General features: G+C 42.1%; 1 protein-coding gene across 2 annotated transcripts in view; it reads right to left on the bottom strand.

Annotated features, from left to right (window-relative positions):
• Positions 1 to 18467, bottom strand: part of KCNQ1 (potassium voltage-gated channel subfamily Q member 1) — a 553100-nt gene that overhangs the window by 532975 nt on the left and 1658 nt on the right. The window lies entirely within an intron of this gene.

Raw genomic sequence — 18467 nt, 5'->3', positions numbered from 1 at the left:
TTTCTCAGGGGCTGGCCCAAGACTATGGAATGAACTCCCACAGGAAGTAAGGACCACACACATCACCACCTTTCCCTCTAAGTGCAAGGTACATTACTTTATTCTTGCCTTCTCTAACATATAGCTACATATGTTTGTTTGTATATATACACAAACACACACAAGAATTTCAGAACAAAACACTCCACACACTTCTATTTCTGGGTGAGAGATGAGAGAACAGATATGTGACAAATGTTAGTCACAGTGCTTACTGCATTACTGGAAGGCACTCATATGGCACTCATCACCATAGTATCTAAGATCCTATACAGAATGGAAATCTTAATGGCTCAGCACTTTCTGAAAAATCAGGCCTCTTTTAAATGTCTCAAATTAGGGGCCCTAAACACTAATCGTAGTTGAAAGGACAAGTGTTGTTGAAAAGAATTCTTCTAAATATAATACAAACAGCAATGTTCATGATATGTTTAAGGCCCTGATCCTGGAAATATTTATGCATGTACTTAAGTTTATTAACACACACAGTCCGATAGAAATCAATGGGGGTACTCAAGTAGTAAAGTATATGCATAAGCATTTGTAGGATTAGGGCCTAAGGTATTAATGAAAACATAGTTAACCATTCCCCTGTACTATTGGGAACCTAATCACCTTTATTGTAACAGTGTATGAGAAACAGAATGAGAAAATTAACTACAGCAAAAGCTATTTTATCTGGCACTTCACCAACCAGAAAGCTCTATAAACCGACATTTCTGATCTTCATTGGAAGTCCAGTTTATAGTCCCATTTGCATGGGGCTAGCAGAGGGTTGGGGCATGAGAGCGGGTGCAGGGTGCAGGCTCTGGGAGTTTCGGTGCAGGAGGGGAGTTGGGGCGCAGGAGTGGGTATGGGGTCCCAGAACCAGGGACACTCATCTTGGGTGGCTCCCCACAAGTAGCAACCTGTCCCGACTGCTCCTAGGCAGAGGCGTGGTTGGCAGCTTGCGCCCTGCCTCTGCCTGCAGGCACTCCCCTCGCAGCTCCTATTGGCCACTGTTCCCTGCCAGTGCGAGCTGCGGAGACAGCACGCAGGTCACCACTTGTGGGGAGCTGTCTGAGGTGAACGCCCCCTGCATCTGGTGCCCTGCACCTGCTCCCGTGCCCCAACTCTTCTCCCACATCCAAACTCCCTCCTTCTTAGTTAACCAGCATTTTTCATTTACCAGCACCCCCCATTTCTCCAACGTGCCAGATAAAACAGCTTTTACTGTAGAAACAAGACCGTTCAGCAACAGTTTACCATGCAAACAGAATAAGTATGTTATATTTATGGTGCCTAGTGATGCTAGGTATAAAAATTCCCTTTAAAAATGTATATATATTGAGAGTTGCTCTTTCAATTAAGCAATTCACCAGAAGAATATTTAAGAAAAGAATAACTGTATGACATTTTTTTGATTTTTCAGCAAGTTGTCTCAAAAGAAGACAAGCAGGGGAAACCAATAATGGCAGGTGCCTTCTCCTCTTCATTTGGTCTTGGAGACAGTGAGCCAGTTTGGGGCAGTTTTGTTACACAGTCATCTGATGCTATGTGTAAGCATGAAGGCCAAAAACCACGTTGTCTAAAATGAACCTGGAAACATTAAGGTCTCTCCTCCACTCAGTATACACGTTAATTCCAAAAAGTGCTAGTAGGAGTTATCCATACATAAAAAAGAGAAACTAGACACCTAGACATTCCATTTCAGTCATTGAATTCCACTAGTAATGAGATAGCAGCTTTCCATTTCATATTATCAGTGTTACGGAACTGAATTATCAAATGGCACATTTATATCATAACAACTCAATAGATAATAGTGAGAAGAATGAGACTCGTATTGATAATTTTAATGGCAATAGGAAACATAAAAAGATCTGAATCAATATATGTGGAAGCAAGAGAAAATACAATGGAAGAGATGCAGATATTCAGCATGATACGTCTATTTTGGTTTTGTTCAAAATTTTGAAGTTTTATAAAAAAAACCTCACTTTGATAAGCAGGAATATATAAAACAGATACTTAAATTATGTAATTAATTACATAAAACTGCATAGTACAGGCACAACAGTAGCAATGCCTATTATTAAAGCTGCAGACAATTTCCCTGTAATTCTGTTTTCAGTTCCTTACAACTTTTGCAAACTTTAATTTTTTGGGCTGTGGTTTTCCATGCTTCAACTGGTGTGTGCCTCAGGCTGAGGTTTTTCTAAAAGTTTAATCAAAAAGGATTCAGCCATTTTTAAGAAAGTGGTAAATCAAAAATAGATAGTTTTGCTATGTGAACAGCTTTATTATTTAGGAGTTTGGAGAAGGAACTTGAAATTTGGTGGAGGGGTACCCTTGAGGTCAAAGTAGTGGCTCTCACTATCCCTTTGAATATTGATATCCAGATTGTCCAAGTTATACGATTTGGGGGGCAGTGGGAGAAGGAAATCACCATTTCACCAACTTGCTTTTCACTTGCTTAATTCTGAAAGATCAGATTATGACCTGCACTGCATACGCTCCCAGGCCCCACTGAGTCCCCTGTATAGTTTCTCAACAACCTCTGGGCTAAAATGCCTTCAGATCCTTGGATGAAAGGAGCTGGTGAAGGATTATTATAACATGAGCAAAGCAGAGAATGTGATTTCTTTACCTTGGTTATTAAACACCCTTGGTTCCTATTTGAATTTTTTAAGCAAGAGAAAGGGAGACTTTAACAAGAAACCCACATCATCCCTGGTAACTTTTCAAGTAGCCATGTCAAACCACCAGAGGACAAAATACCACATTGCTAGTAAGATGGCAGTGAGTGAAGGCTTGTGAATACATCTGCCTTTCCAATTATCATAATTATCTGTATTACAGTGAAGGCACATTGTGCTAGGCACTGCACAAATGTATAGGAAGATCCTGTTTTTCTGTATGAAGGGTACAGTCTAATCAAGAGACTTCTATTCATTTTTCTGTGGTTCAACAAGCCCCATGAGCCTATACTGCAACTGTCAGCATTCCAGTGTATCTGAATCTCCCATTTAACCTCTTGATGGGGCAAGATGTTTTCTTCCTGCAGCTGAGACAGTGTTTTTCTATCTGGAACTGAATAGCGAAGCATCCACAGGCTTTACATCAAGCCACTAATGTACTTTCAATTGTCCATTATCACAAAAGTCAGTTACTACATAGTTTAAATTGTCTGCAAAGCACAGTGCATGTCTTCTATTGCATACGTTGGCACTGTTTGCCACAACAAATCCAGGGCTCAGATACCTGGAACTAAGCCACATTGTTTAATTACAACTGAATCCCAATTTTTGCTGTGATTCGATTGCAATGAAGGTTTTCAAAGAGGCCTATCTATAGAGCACTGCCTATTTTTTACTAGTTCTTGTGGAGCTGCATAGAGTAAAGCTGCCAGATTTGCCCAAGCAACCATTTGACATACCTGGGGCAACGTCTACATGATGTCCATTGGTTTTCTTAAGATTATTCATGTTTGACTCTTTGGAAGACTGGCAGAATAATTTTTCTGGAGCAGAATACTTAACAAATATAACACCACTATGTGCACGCTTTGTAGTGATGATAATGTTCATCGGCAGCTCCTAGGAATTAGAGGACAGGTATTCCAAAAACCACACTCACACACAAAAGAGACAAGTGTAGACTATTTTTTTCAAGTTCTTATGCGAAGCCCAGAAAACTGATATATGAACTGTGATAATAGGCAGACTCTGAGACACTATAATCATCCTACACTTTTCCAGCCACTTTCAGTTTGAAGGACCTTGTTACAGGTGAGATTGGTCAAGCCGTCTATTAATAAGGTTGCCCAACACTTCCCAACATAAGATCTAGTTTTTCATTGCGTAAAAGTACACCAAACTTGAATGGTTTGGGCTGAAATTGTCCATGCTGGGTGTCTGTCTCAGGCTGATATTTTTTGTGGGGGGGAATTTCAGCCAAACAGTGCAGCCATTTCCAAGAATGAGGTTAGTGGAAAATACATTTTTGCCCATTTTTAAAAATTCAAGGGACTTTTTCTTTGAGAAGTTCTAGCTCTGCTTTTGAATGGGGACTTGAAATTTGGCAAAGAGTTGCCTATGTGTGAGGTATGTTCCTATCCCTGTGAAAATCTGCTCTAATTTGCTTGTTAGATACCTTATACAAATTTCTGTTCCCTCATGGTCAGTAGAGACTTGCTAGAGCTTTGCAGCTAAGTTGCAGACAGAATTCAGCATGCTCCAGACTGGGGCCAAGCAGGACCTTCCTTTTGATTGCAGTTCCTGGGTGCTCAGTTCCAGGCACTGCAATGAAAATCAGAAGCCTGCCCCTCCTGTGCTCTCAATGACCCCACTGCTGGGCCCAGGTGCAATGGAGGAGAAATCTGCCTGATTCGAATGCAGCAGGAACAAGAGCTGGATCTGGGGAGGAAGGTTGGTGGGAGGAGACTGGGACTGCAGGCTCAGAGGGAGGGGGAATGGAGGGAGAGCTGGACTGGGAGTTGGGGTAAGAAGGAACCTGGAACTGGATGGACAAGATGATTGGGACTCCCAGCCAGAGAGAGAAACAGTGGTGCGACTGGGGGAGCCAGCGTGTATGGAGACGAAGACTGGATTAGTTGCTGGGGGGAGACTGAACAAGAAGATTAGCATTGTGGGGTCCCGCAGGGATCAGTTCTGGATCTGGTTCTGTTCAATATCTTCAAGTTTGCAGGCGATACCAAGCTGGGAGGGGTTGTAAGTGCTTTGAAGGATAGGATTAAAATTCAAAATGATCTGACAAACTGGAGAAATGGTCTGAAGTAAATAGGATAAAATTCAATAAGGACAAATGCAAAATACTTCATTTAGGAAGCAACAATCAGTTGCACACATACAAAATGGGAAATGACTGCCTCAGGAGTACTGTGGAAAGAGATCTGGGGGTCATGGTGGACCACAAGCTAAATATGAGCCAACAGTGTAACAAAAGCAAAACGTCATTCTGGGATGTATAGCAGGAGTGTTGTAAGCAAGACACGAGAAGTAATTCTTCTGCTCTACTCCGTGCTGATTAGACCTCAGCTGGAGTATTGTGTCCAGTTCTCGGTGCCACATTTCAGAAAAGATATGGACAAACTGGAAAGAGTCCAGAGAAGAGCAACAAAATGATTAAAGGTCTAGAATACATGACCTATGAGGGAAGATTTTAAAAATTGGGTTTGTTTAGTCTGGAAAAGGGAAGACTGAGAGGGGACATAACAGTTTTCAGGTACATAAAAGGTTGTTACAAGGAGGAGGGAGAAGAATTGTTCTTCTTAACCTCGGAGGATAGGACAGGACAAGAAACAATGGGCTTAAATTGCAGCAAGGGAGGTTTAGGTTGGACATTAGGAAAAACTTCCTACCTGTCAGTATGGTTAAGCACTGGAATAAATTGCCTAGGGAGGTTGTGAAATCTCCATCATTGGAGATTTTTAAGAGCAGGTTAGACCCTGTCGGGAATGGTCTAGATAATATGTAGTCCTTCCATGAGTGCAGGAGACTGGACTAGAGGACCTCTTGAGTTCCCTTCTAGCCCTATGATTCTATGAGTGTGAACGAGTCAGGGGAGGAGTGGTAGATCTGACAAGGAGCATGGCTGCAGGGGTAGACCTAGCATTGGCTGGGCAAATAAACTGGGACAAGACGTGGGGGAGGGGGAAAATGAACAAGGAGAATGGGGACGGAGGATGAGACAGTGAGGTGTGGGCACGGGGGATTAGAAAGGAAGAGACCGATCAAATGAGGAGCTGGGGGGGGGGTGCGGCAGGGACTGGGAATGGCTTGGCATAGAGATTGAGCCGGGGGGCAGGAGTAAGACTGGGAGTGGCGAGCCTAGGGTTCAGACTACTTCTTGCTGAGCAAGGAGGCTGGGAGCTTCAGGAGTGGACACTAGGTCTGGCTAGATGAGGAAAATAGGAGGAGGAGCCAGGGGTTGGGAAGAGACAAGATGGAGGGAATGAGGCAGAAGGGTCAAGCCGGGGAGAGAATGGACTGAAGAGCCTTTGCCCACTAGACCACACATTCCTCATGAGCCTAGAATGGAACCCAGGGTTCCTGAGTCTCACCATTCCTCTGCTGTTGGCAAACATCTGTGAAACCCATCAAAAAAGCGTCCCATCCCCCTCTTGCGCTGGTCCACACAGAGGATGACAAGCTACTACTGCTTCCAGTTACTCACAGAACAACCTTGTTAAAAGAACATTATTAAGGTTGCAAAGTCCAGTATTGAACAATTAGGAAATGCCAGAATGAATTTGATCTGCTTGTGCATATCCCTTATGACACAGTCTTTAATTAGACTATTATTTTTCCACAGAACCCCCACCACCACATACACCCCATTTCTGATGCAGTATGGCCCTCCTTAGCTTGTCAGAGCCAAGAAATCACAGCACAAGATGGCAGGGTGTGGGTTTTTCCATGTGACTGCTTCAGGCAGATGTCTTAAAGCATGAATTCAGTCAGTTCTGACATTGCTCCTTTAATCTTCACAACTACTACTAAAGCTGGAGTTTCCTCTCAAAAAGCATTTTTATTACAAAACCTCCAGGCTTCCACCTTCCTTCCCTGGACTGTCATTTGTGCAAAAACTATTTCCAGGGCTTCCTCATTTAATACAATAGAAACTGGTAGTATAACTGCCATTGGCACAATGGCACCAGCCAATGTTGAGCAAGACTAAAGCATGTTTTGTGGCAACAGGGAGCGATCTCAATACCTCACTGTACAATATCTAATGGCTTGTTGTTGTTCTCCCTGAGAGCATTCTTTTAATAATTAGCTAACAAAGGAGAAGGTAGTAGTAAAATCAAGCCTATTTACATGGCTTAGTAGTGTCTCCCATTTTCCCATCCTGGTTCCTGCCAGTGTCTTATTCAGTACCATTTGGAAAGAAGAATTGGAACACCCTTGACATTGTAATAAATCTGTTATTTCTGAACTTCCAGGAGGCCAGAGTTCAGTTTTTCTCTTAGTCACTGGAAATCATTGGTTTCTGCTGAATTAAGAGTCTGGTTATCTTAAATGAAAGCAGATGTTATTAAAAATGAGAAATTAATGAAAGAAAGAAAGAAAAAGAAAAATAGAACAAGGAGATAAAGGCAAAAATCACCCATATGCCTTGTTAAATCCTATGGAAATTTTTGTGAGGGAGGATCTAAACTTGAATTACACCATATTGTAGTTGAGAGCAAAGTCTTTATTCTATCTAACACAGGAGCAACAAAAACCTCTCTCTGTCAGAGCTTAATAGATTAGATGTTCCCTCAAAGTGTCTCCAATTTGTGTTGGTTTTATAGTCCCCATCTTGTTTGCCAAGTGTTAACATATTGCATTATTCATTCCCCAATACCTGATCAGAAGAATTAAAAGCTGTTTAAATCTGGTTTGGATGCTTCTTGTTTCTTTCTACTTACCCACACAGTGGCCATGTCTAACACAGGAAATCTGCTCTCATTAACAAAATGAAACAGTTTAGGTCTGGGATATGAGTTTAGGATAAACAATGCATTTTCCTTCTCCGAAACATACATTAACATCTAAGCAGCATAAGTACACACTTCCTTAGCGCACATAATCATTATAGCCTTTTGTTCAGTTTCACACCTTCTTGTAAACATGTCTAAGGCCTTTTTGGATTGGTTCCTGCTCAGACTGGGTTTGAGTTTACAGCAGTAATAAGAATTAGTGAGAAAACATGTATCCAACAAATTTTAAAATCATGTTAGTTGCAACCACGCAAGTCACGTGCTCAGACACTGCCATTGCAAGAAGTATAACTGGTTGTTTTCACATAGCAAATGGCCCTGACCCCATAGTACTCGCTCTTCAAGTGGTATTCTTTTGCTGGACTGTTTCTCCTCTATCTCATCCACAATGCTGGATACAGAACAAGAGGAAGTATCAGCAACTTCACATTGCTGTAACAGCAGTCTGGACGATGTTACAGTATAGCAGAGTCTGGGAGAGTGCAAACCAAACAGCAGTGGCTAGGGCCCATTAACTTGGTATGAAGAGGTATTCTTGTCACTATGTAAACAATGAGAGACTGAGCTGCATTCAGACCTAGTTGACTAGGGCATTGGGCCAAGCACGGAAGACTTATTTGGGAGCAGTGAGTAAGGTTTGCTTTTAATGCCCTCTATTCTAGACAATACAGTCAGGGTAAGGTGCTCCTGTACATTAGACAGGGACCCTCTGTTGAGCCATCTTCATCACACAGCCAACAAATTAGACTGTAGACTAGGGAGAGAGCAAAAAGGGGAGGGAAGGCATGAGCCAACATGGAACCAAGAGACAATACCACTTTGTCTCCCCTTCATCCTCAACCTTCCACACACGTACCCCTTCTCATTTGTGCTGTCCAAAATATAAATGTGTGGCCACTGGACAAGGATAACCCCCTGATGGGAAAGATGTGACGTGAAAAACAAATTCTCTGTACTGGTAGGAAAGACAAGTATCAGTTTGCTACTGGAGGGTATTACAGCAGCATGTAGCATAATAGGGTCCTGGTCTATGACCAGGTCTCCCAGGCACTACTGTGACACAATTACATACCCATTACAACTAGTGCTTAAAACCAGCATCTACCCACCCAGACATATAGGGAGAAAAGAAACAGACCTATCCACTCCATCCCCTGCTTGACAGCAAGAATAACCTGCCTCTCAGTAGATACTTGCACATACACAGGGTATGCTCCAAAAGAATAAACAACCTTACCTATACTCCAAACAAACACAAAATTTGAATGTGGTACTAGCCACACCTATTGGCAACATTTTTTTAAATGACATGGTGATTTACAAGCCTATAAGTATGTAAAAACACTACTCATCTCCAAGATAAGCATGCTTACAAAAAATACTATAATTAACAGAAGGCTTCATGGTGTATTTATGGATTCATATTATATTACAAAGTGGAAGGTCCTGCTTTGTTAATCTTCTTGACTTCATCCATAGGTACAGACAAAGTTCATAAGAATAATTCATTTCATTTGGCTCCTGCAAAAGCCTTCGATAATATCTCACCTGATAAGTTCCTTTTTAAAATACAACCTGTGTTGAGTGCTGGTTGAAACTGAAGAAAACTCTGTTGCAAAGGAGTTTTAAAAAACAATTAACTAACGCAACAATGGTTTCCCACAGAGGTTTGTACACAGAACTCTGTTTTCAATTCTACATAATTGACCTAAGCAAAGAAACTAATAGTATTTCTTTCAAATTGCAGGCAGCATAATGTAACAGGTGTACACTATAAATAAATGTGGGAGAGACAGTTCATCTTTAAGAGCAAGACAATTTAGCAATTAAAATTTCTTACAGATATTAAAGCATTAGAACTGAGACTCAAGATCATGAATGGAAAGGAAAGTAAATATAGGTTTCAGCTTTAAATATTAGGTTTACTGAAATGCAGTGGAGCCCAGTGATAGCATATATTTTTTAAAATAAAGAACACTGGAGACATAGTACAGTGCAAATTGTATTATTATGTAGTACATAATTCTGTATTATTATTACAGTTCTGTTAAAATTACACCCAACCCCACCTGTACCAACTAAGAATCCATCAGAATTTCTCTTAAACCATTTTTTAATCAGAAAGTTGTAACATGTCAACAGAAAAACGTACTCAAGCCTGAACCAAGAGCTCCCTTCACTAGGTGATATGGAGTTATTTTTTAAAACAAAATATCTATTAGTTTCACTGCTTGCAAATTCACAGTAATTTTAAGCAAAGTCATCTGGATAAAGGAAAAACTGACCCAATCTCATACTCAACCCAAACGTTTCTGAGGTTTAAAAAAGGGTGGCTATGGGAAGTTTTGACTTATGTTTTTATTCCAAACTTTTAGAAAAGGGTATAAGCATAAGAGCAAGTGTGTGGAGTTCTGTTTGTTTTGAACCACACTCCATGTTTTGTTTAACTCAGTGCTGTTGTTTTTATTTTTCCTCCATGCATTTCTATCATTTGTTATAAGCAAAAGAAACACACAGAAGTGTGGTCAAAAAGCAAGCCTTTTCTTAAAATTGGTGACAAAATCTCGAGGTGGAGAGACTGGAGGGAGAGAGGAATTTTGACTATGTCCCAGCTAACTGACAATGATAATTTAGAGCAACAAGGTGGGTGAGGTAATATCTTTTATTGGACCAACTTCGGTTGGTGAAAGAGACAAGCTTTCAGGCTGCACAGAGCTCTTTTTCAGGTCTGTGGAGCTCAAAAGTTTCTCTCTTTCACTAACAGAAGTTAGTCCAATAAAAGATATTATCTCAGCCACCTGTCTCTCATATCCTGGGACCAATATGGCTACAACAACATGGCAAATAACAGAAATTTTTGGCAGACAAAGAAAAAAAACTTCATTCCTGGACACCTTTTGCCTCCCATCACCAAGTTTCCAGAGAAAAGCTATATTTGCTGGCAAAAATTAAAATAAAATTGCCTCTTTACAAATAGTCTCAGAGCAAAACTGAATTCTTTCACACAGCTCTACTGTGGCCTAGATATATCAATCAATCCTTTTTTGTTTGCTTATTTCTGTTTCTTGATTTGTTCGGTTTTGGTGGGGTTCTTTCTTTTTTTATTTTTTTTTTTATAATTTTTTACATTTAAAAAATTTGAATGTATCACTTATTATATGGCTTTCCTTTTTAATATAAAAGTGTTAAAATGTTAAGGAACTGACTTCAAACCACAAAATCCAAAGACACTAGTAGTGAAGTCCAGAATGCTGTCTGTCTCTCACCTCCTTTGATTTACAAACCCAGATTCACACTTATGGGAAACAAACATATTGGTCAAGAGCATGGGGGGAGTATATGTGCTGCATATGCATGAGAGAAATAAACAAATGGATGGGTTCTTTCTTTGAAAATGTGTTTTCACCATCTGTGCTGCATACACAGGCCAGCATTCCGGAAATACACTTGGAAGCAGTAATTTCAATATTGGGTTGGTTTGTGGTTACATGTCTTTCTTCATAGTACTGTGTGAAAACACTACACCTTTAATAATTAATTATTAAAAGGTTTGACCCACAATGTAATAAGAATACCCTATCTGCCATTGTTTCTTATCTGTTATGCATACACACATCCACACTGCTATGAAAAATTAGCAAACAGTGAATCTGCATGCAGAGTTTTAAAACTAGCCTCTTGGTTCATATCAAGTCCGTATAAGCATCTTAGATTTCAAATAAACTAAGTCATAATCATGACTGATTGAACCTGAAGTATACAAAGGCAAAGTAAATTGAGCCAGGTACATGCAACAGAATGAAGATAAGATAGGAGCTGGTTATCGTACACAGGAACACAAGAGTTGCCATACCATAGCAGGCCAGTGTTCCAACTATTCTAGATTGTTGTCTCAGGTAATGGCCAATACACTGTGCCTCAGAGGAAAATGCAAACTAAAAATGCAATTCACCTAGCCACAAAAAAGTACTTACAACATATAATACTAAAAGCACCTGAAATTACCCCCCAAAAAAACCAACAGTAAAAACCCCACAGCAACAAAAGTTTCTTAATTCCAGGGGGTTATCGGATTTTAAATTACTAAAGTAAAAAGGGGTTCTCTCCTCATGTATTTTCAATAGATTTAATTCATTCATTCTTTGCCTCACATGGTTCTGCAACTTTTTGTTGGTTATGAAAAGTCAGCTCCAACATAGGGGCAAAGATAGTGATAGGACTTCAGAGGCCCTCTGCAAAGAATCCATTTAAGCCCTTCCAGTTCCTTTTCCTCATAGGGAGCACAAACAATTACTGCCACACACATCCATCTTACCTCTTGAAACTGATGTTTAGGAAGCGGGTGTCTTTGACAACAGATGCAGATGCTGGGAGGCCCATGGGACCACACCAACTCTACGAAATGTTGGGAAGTTTCTCTATAGCATTGTCTTCCTTTTCTCAGTTGTGGCAGGTGCTACAGCCATGGGTTTGGTATTAATGGGAGGATCTTCCCTAACATATACCAAAGCTACTGGGTATGTTCTCATACGGATATGTGAGAACTGATTCCCCAAATAATCTCCACCTGTATTCATAGAAGCCGTATATCTTAATCTTCAATTATTGAGCTAAGTTTTATTTGCATTAGTAGTGTTTAGAGTATGCACTCTAACCAACTTACCTGCCAAGCAAAGAACCAGGGATAAATTAAAACAATTAAACTTAAAACACTGTGGGAACAATTCACCTAGCAGAAATAACATTTTTTGTCACCGCTGGCTCATGATTCAGCATTTTTATGTAAACGTACAGCTTACTTGGTGGTAAATGAATAGTTGATTCCCAGTTCAACTCTCCTGACAAACTGTGCCCATCACCTATGACTAATGAATACAAAATACAATATTGCTTGGGCACAAAGTCTTGTTGCTCATTCTGTCTCCTTTGAGATGGTTCCCTTCCTTGGCCTGGGTGAAATAAGACATGGATCCTTCAAATGGCCTGGACAGAGTCCAATTGTCTTAACCAGCGGCTGCCACTTCTGCTTATCCTGGATGATAAGAAAGAAAGAAAGAAAGAAAGAAAGAAAGAAAGAAAGAAAGAAAGAAAGAAAGAAAGAAAGAAAGAAAGAAAGAAAACACCTGGAACCTCTAAAAACAGAAACTGTCAACACCTCTTTTCATGAAGGGAATCTGCCACATTATAAAACATGCAGTAGTCTGATCAATACTAAAGAAACAAATTACTCAGTGCTGGAGACCTTGCAAACTACTGTCTAGTATCTAACAACCCTTTTCTAAACAAGCTAATTGAGAAGTTAGTGACAAATAGTCTCGAATGCCAACTGTCAGCTGCCAGCATCCCTCTCAATCAGGCTTCGGGCCAATCCATCAATGCAACAGGTGCAGTCTCTGATCTCCTTCTGTTCACAGGAAAGCCAAGCACATCCACAGTCATCCTGCTGCAGCTCTTCACAGCACTTGACACCACTGAGCACCAAATACTCCTGTCCTACCTTCAAGAGGCTGTAGGTCAGGGGTGAAAGTAAGATAGAGGACTTACCGGTACGCTGGAGTCCTGAGCAGGGGCGTGGCCTCAACTGGAAGAGGCAGGGCCTTAAATCCCCGGGGCCTTTAAATCTACATTTAAAGGGCCAGGGCTCCAGCTGCAGTAGTGCTGGCTGGGAGCCTGGGGCCCTTTACATCACCCCCAAGCTACCAGCTGCAGAGGTGGCTGGGAGCCTTGGGGCTCAGGGGCAATTTAAAGGGCCCAGGGTTCCAGCTGTCACTACCGCAGTGGAGCCCCGGGCCCTTTAAATCACTGAGGAGCCCTGGGGGCTCCCAGCTGCCACCGCTACCCCGGGGCTCTGGGCTCTGGCAGAGCTTTAAAGGGAATGGGGCTCTTCTGTGGTAGCAGCTGCTGGAGCTCCGGGGCCCTTTAAATCCCCGCCTGAGCCCTGCTGCCTGAGCCCTGGGGTAGCAGTGGCCGGGCTCCATCGGGGATTTAAAGGGCCCCGGGGCTCCAGCCACCACTACCGCCCTGGCCCTTTAAATGCCCGCTGGAGCCCCACCGCCACTACCCCAGGGCTTTAAATTGTCCTCTCTGAAAGCCGGTCCTGGTACGGTGCACCGGCTCTTACCGGTACTCTGTACCGGGGCGTACCGGCTTACTTCCACCTCTGCTGTAAGTATGAATGGAAATGCCCTGAAATGCCTCATGTTTTTCCTTTCAAACTGGACCCAGAGGGTCATTATGGAAGCTATTCCTTCACCTCCACAGCCCTCACCTGTGCAGTTTTACAGGGCTCAAACCTCTCCTGATGTATTCAACATCTCTAAGAAGCCATTGGAAGCTGGTGAAGCAACACAGGCTGAAGTGCCAGCAGTATGCAGACAACATCCAGCTCTACATTTCCTTTATGTCAAATGTAAATAGCACCATATAAAGAGGCCACTCTAGCTAGAGGCAACCTAGGCAGCTTCCTCCAGGGACAGATGTGGCCTGACAATCAATGTTCCCTCTAATCTTTGACAGGTCATGTGCGCAAAAAATTTCTTCTGTGCAAATTTTTGTGCACGCGGTGTTTCACCATGTGCGCGGGGTTTAGGATCTGTGTGCGTACGCACACGCGCACAGCTTAGAGGGAACAGTGCTGACAACCCTTCCATCATGACATCCTTCTGTAACATCCTTCACCTGCCCTCAGCCTTGGGATCCTTTCCAACATCTCAGTGCTATTGCATACCCAAATAGCCATGACAGCAAAAAATACTCTCTATCTGTGATTGGCCCGAAGATTGATCCATTGGTATTTTCCACCGAATGCATCCGATGAAGTGAGCTGTAGCTCACGAAAGCTTATGCTCAAATAAATTTGTTAGTCTCTAAGGTGCCACAAGTACTCCTTTTCTTTTTGCGAATACAGACTAACACAGCTGCTACTCTAAAGTCCCTGACCAACAATAGCTCTGCAGCTCACCCACAATACATCCAATTCTATCAAAGAACCTCAGCTTGTCTATTCAGTGTCACACTTCCTCCAGTGTAGAAACTAGGGTTGCCACCCATCCAGTTTTTACCCGTACAGTCCAGTTTTTGGCTTCTGTGTCTGGGTGATTTAGGTTGCCAGGTGCCCAGTTTTCGGGGACAGGGGAACCCTAAATGGCACCCGAACCAAAAATCCCGGTTACCACGGGGTGGGGAGAGGCACGAGGTAAATGATCTGGAGGATGGTGTGGATTGCACCCTCAGCAAGTTTGCAGAAGACACTAAACTGGGAGGAGAGGTAGATACACTGGAGAGTAGGGATAGGATACAGAGGGACGTAGACAAATTAGAGGATTGGGCCAAAAGAAATCTGATGAGGTTCAACAAGGATAAGTGCAGAGTCCTGCACTTAGGACAGAAGAATCCCATGCACCGCTACAGACTAAGGACCGAATGGCTAGGCAGTAGTTCTGCAGAAAAGGACTTAGGGGTTACCGTGGATGAGAAGCTGGATATGAGTCAACAGTGTGCCCTTGTTGCCAAGAAGGCCAATGGCATATAAGTAGGGGCATTGCCAGCAGATCGAGGGACGTGATCGTTCGACATTGGTGAGGCCTCATCTGGAGTACTGAGTCCAGTTTTGGGACCCACGCTACAAGGACGTGGAAAAATTGGAAAACGTCCAGCGGAGGGCAACAAAAATGACTAGGGGTCTGGAACACATGACTTATGAAGAGAGGCTGAGGGAACTGGGATTGTTTAGTCTGCGGAAGAGAAGAATGAGGGGGGATTTGATAGCTGCTTTCAACTACCTGAAAGGGGGTTCCAAAGAGGATGGATCTAGACTGTTCTCAGTGGTAGCAGATGACAGAACAAGGAGTAATGGTCTCAAATTGCAGTGGGGGAGGTTTAGGTTGGATATTAGGAAAAACTGTTTCACTAGGAGGGTGGTGAAACACTGGAATGCGTTACCTAGGGAGGTGGTGGAATCTCCTTCCTTAGAAGTTTTTAAGGTCAGGCTTGACAAAGCCCTGGCTGGGATGGTTTAGTTGGTGTGGGTCCTGCTTTGAGCAGGGGGTTGGACTACATGATCTCCTGAGGTCCCTTCCAACCCTGATATTCTGTGATTCTAGGTCATAAACAAGTGAGCAACAGGGGTAACAGGGGAGAGGAGCAAGCAAAGGGGGCTGGGTCTAGGGGGGAAGAGATGTAATAGGGCGGGGCCTCAAGGGAAGAAATGGAGCTCGGGTGGGACTTTGAGGAGAGGTGGGGCAGGGATGGAGCTTCAGGGGTCTGGTTACCAGCAATTAGAAAGGTGGCAACCCTAGTTTCTAGAAACTGGAACAGAGCAATGGCCATACTCGATCAGGCCAAAAGTCCACATAGTCCATTATCCAACACCCCTAACAGAACTGCCTAAAAACCTCTGGCTTTTGGTCAGAGATACTGGCCTTCTGCTCTTTTCTCCAGCTCAATGGCAACTCACTGCTGCTTCCAGCTATTCTAGCTCCTAGCCAGGTTTTTTGCTCTGTGGAGTCATGGGAGACTTTTTTCCTCTCAGCCACTGATAGAAGGTGCTGTCTCCTCCAGCTGCTGGAGGTAGTCATCTAAAAAAACCCTATCCTTGGCCAAGCCGCTCAGTGGAGAACTAGCACACTAGGGGTTTGGTTTGGGAAGGATGAGAGCCTCAAGGACTCCAAGGAATCACAGGGAGAGAGGCAAGAGAGCTACAGATCCCGCAAAGAGAGTAAAGTTTGCTGGCCACAGCATACAGAAGAAAAGATAAGTGCAGCTCCCCCTGCTGGTAGAAGGCAGCAAGTGGCAGGTTTCTAAAAAAAGCAAAACCAAAAAACCTTTACTTCCGAATGCCAGTCTGGAGAGGCAATGGAAGTGCACTGGGGAGGTAGCACTCTGTTCTTGTTTCCTTACAGCCATGCACCAGATATTTAGCCATGCACACTGAGGTGTTTGAGAATATTTAGTATCACTGTCACTCATCAATTCACCTGAACAGTTCTTTTGGAGCAGTGGATGCTCACTGGGGTCAATGCTAATGCCATGCATTTGTGTGCTCACGGTCCTTTGAAAAAAAATAAAAAGTTTTCTGTGCACCCCCTATAATTCCATTCCTAAAACAGAATTACAGGATCTTAATTTATCTGTCCCACCCCTCAAAAAATAACCCAGCAAACAAGACCAGCACATACTACCTACTAGCATACCTGCAAAATTCTATTTGAAAAATTAGGGCCAGATCTTTAACTAGACTATATCAGCATAGCTCCATTAAAGTCAATGGAGTTATACCAATGTATACCTACTGAGGATCTGGCCATAAGGTTTAAATTAAGGAAGCACAGAAACTATCTTCATTTCTTTCTTCCGTTGTATAACTCCTAAAGTGCCAAATTGTTCTCCCCAAGAACAGAAGTGTTCCATTTTTCACTGAGGAGAGAACTGAAGTGGCCCAACTACTATTTAAACCCCTGGATGTAGGTTTACAATCTGAAAATGGACATGCCCATAAAACGGTAGCATGAATGTTACTGGCGTGTTTTCTATTGAGGACACACTTGGCCGTGGCTTCTATTCTTCACCTGTATCTTTCCTACACCCAGCATTAAGGTAAAACTCCTAATAATTTTAGAAGATATTAACGAAGATTTTCAAAAAAGTTATTTTGGGTGCCTCAATTTTGGGCACGTACAGCAATTATTTCTACAGATGAAAGATTCTGTTTTTACTGTATAATACTATTTATATCCTTATTCTTTATTTCAAATAATTGCTTTGATCATCAGAATTTAAAAAAAAAGTCACCAGAATGACCTGGGTCCTGTTCCTAGGACTGGGCCCTTAAAATGCCAAAACTGCCAGGTCAGATAGAACCGGCCTGATCAGTCAGAGAAACCTCTGTATTATTCAGCTTTCAAAAGTGATTTTATGACATGCTAACATCAATTTTGCCTCAACCACTGGATCATGTTTTTACCTAAATAAACTGATCCACGTCATCCATAACATTTCTTCTGGATCTTATTACCTGGAAGTAATATTGCAAATTGCTCAAAGGCGGTGTAAACCCTTTATAACATAGAGATTAAAAAGCATTAATTTTTCATGCATACATTTGTAAGCTGCTGATGAACAACAGCACTGATCTGCCACTGTGCTGGTTCAGGACTGGCACATTGCTCCATGTGAAAGGACACTATAGACATTGTACATAATTCAGCACCTGAACACAGCTACAGCACAGAAGCTCTAGCATACTCCAGAACTCATCTTCTCTCTTGCCTACAATCACCAGAAGTATTATCAGCTTGAAGGAATGTAGTAAAGGACTGTCTCCACAATAGAATCAGGCCTGGTAAAGCTACAGTTGCCACTACAACATAACCATCATCTATCTTCCTCCAGTGGAGCTGCAACAGCAGAATAATGGAGTTGCCTAATGTGAAGGGGATGACGAAAGAAATAATATACTGTAACTGAATAATTAAGAATTAATGATTTAAAATCCTTATTTGCGTCAAAGAACGAACCATTTAAGATGTAACCTACTTTATCTCTTTCTATACCAACAAGAAGAAACAAATAATTTGTGTCCACCGTAAGAGAATGCCTTGTTATGAAAGGCACCTGATTCTATGTTCTTATTCTAGTAAATATGTAAGATGTCTTCAGGTTCTTGGATTTTTTTTGTTTTTAATAAAAGCCCACTCTGACACATCTATAGGGCTGCTTTGGTTTCCTTATACATAATCTGGAATGAGATACATATGGGCAAAAGTTTGATGTTCAATGCTCATTATGCCTACCAGAAAACCATAAGTCAACTGTTGCAATACTTCATAATTAAAAAAATTCAGTAAACCTCCTGCCAATATGTAGGTTCTGGGGAAAGAGGTAAAGGCCATGTAAAGTGAGGAGATGGGCTAACAAGCTAGACTTTCAATACAGGCGTTGTTAG

The sequence above is a fragment of the Dermochelys coriacea genome, chromosome 6 (genome assembly GCF_009764565.3).
Source record: "Dermochelys coriacea isolate rDerCor1 chromosome 6, rDerCor1.pri.v4, whole genome shotgun sequence".
Lineage (NCBI taxonomy): Eukaryota > Metazoa > Chordata > Testudines > Dermochelyidae > Dermochelys > Dermochelys coriacea.
This window is presented reverse-complemented; position numbering and strand designations above follow the sequence as displayed.